Below are 1557 nucleotides of genomic sequence, written 5' to 3'. Positions count from 1 at the left end.
AAGGGAAAGGGAAAGGGAAAGGGAAAGGGAAAGGGAAAGGGAAAGGGAAAGGGAGGGAGGCCATGGCAGGGCAGAAACACAGGAGATTTGGTGCTGGAAGAGGGGCAGAGCTTCAGTGGGGGCAAGGAGAGAGGTCAGGGCACCCAGTATGGTCCCTGAACTGGGACAGACTGGTGTGTCAGGGCACCCAGCAGGGTCCCTGGACTGGGAGCCAGCTTGGGCACCTGGGTTGGTCTCCAAACTGGGATCCTGGCAACTGGTGAGGTCGGGGCACCACAGGAGAGTTCCTGGAATGGAACAGGAAGGAGGGTTGGGGCACAGAGGGGGGAGTCAGCAGAGCACCCACTAAAACCCCCAGACTGGGTCCAGTAGGTTGCTGTGCTGGCACAACCAGGATTGTCCCCAGACTGGGATCCAGAGGGCTGGGGCCGCTCAGGCCCCCAGTTGATCTCTCTGTTGATGTCTCACCCCCCTCCCAGGTCAAACAGTGGAAAAACAAAATAAAACTGTTCTCCAGCCGGATTTTACGGCTCCATCGTGATCCCTGATGGGGAAAGTGAGTCTCAGAGGCTGGACCCGCCTGGGAGGGGGGTGGGGACAGAGGGTGCTGAGCCCCGCGGGGACACGGAGCTGCAGGAGCAGCCCCATCCCACCCCCCTCCCAGCCCACCAGCGACCCAAGCTGGGCGAGTTGGCACATCCGGGCGAGGAAGGGGCTGTTGGCCGGTCCTACCACCACTGACAGACAGCAGGACACCGTCCCCCATCGCAGGACATCACCCCTCATCTCTCCCCACGGGCGGGACCCCAAACCAACCCGGAATTCCCAAGGGGATGAAACGAGGCTGGGGCTGAAGGGGGAGGSTCTGCCCCGGCCCCGGCCCGGCCCAGCAGCTGTCGCCGTCCCAAATCTCGGGCGAGCAGGCACGTCGGAAATCCCGGGTGTCGGAGGAGGGCTCTGCTCCGCATTCCTCGGCCGGGAGCGGGGACGGGGCCAAGCATCTCCCGCCGCCTGCAGCTGCTCCCAAATATGTTACGACTTGTCACGGCGGCAGGAAGGGATGTCGGGTGAACCTGGAAAGCCAGAGGGGACACGGGACGAGGGGGTGCCCTGCCCAGTGGGGGGGGAGGATGGGTCCGACTGGAAGTGGCATTTTGGTAGGACCCCTTTCCTGCACTGAAATCCCGGTGGGATGATCTCTGGCCAGCCCTAGCCTTTCTCCCCGTCGGCACCCTCACCCTGCGGGTGTAGATGCTGCTTTGGGCACCCGATTTGCTTCACCAGTCCCTGAAGGCGGCTCTTTCTACCCTTTCCATGGAAGGAGCTCAGCCGGATCCATCCCCACCTCCAGGGCAGGGACTGCTCCGTGCGCCGAGCGGGGATGTGCTCCCGGGTACGGAACAGGGAGAACACACTGAGCACAGGCAGGGACATCCACCGGGCTACGGCACCTTCACCTGCATCCCTAAACCCGGCACATCCGCACCATCAGCGGTGCTGGGAGAGCAGAACAACGGGGGCGGCCCCAGGGTGTCTCTGGGTCACTCTGCTCCCGGC

Source organism: Manacus vitellinus, unplaced genomic scaffold (genome assembly GCF_001715985.3).
Source record: "Manacus vitellinus isolate BGI_N305 unplaced genomic scaffold, ASM171598v3 scaffold_121_pilon, whole genome shotgun sequence".
NCBI classification, from domain to species: Eukaryota; Metazoa; Chordata; class Aves; order Passeriformes; family Pipridae; genus Manacus; species Manacus vitellinus.
The sequence above is the reverse complement of the archived record's forward strand: the minus strand, read 5'-3'. Positions refer to the sequence as shown.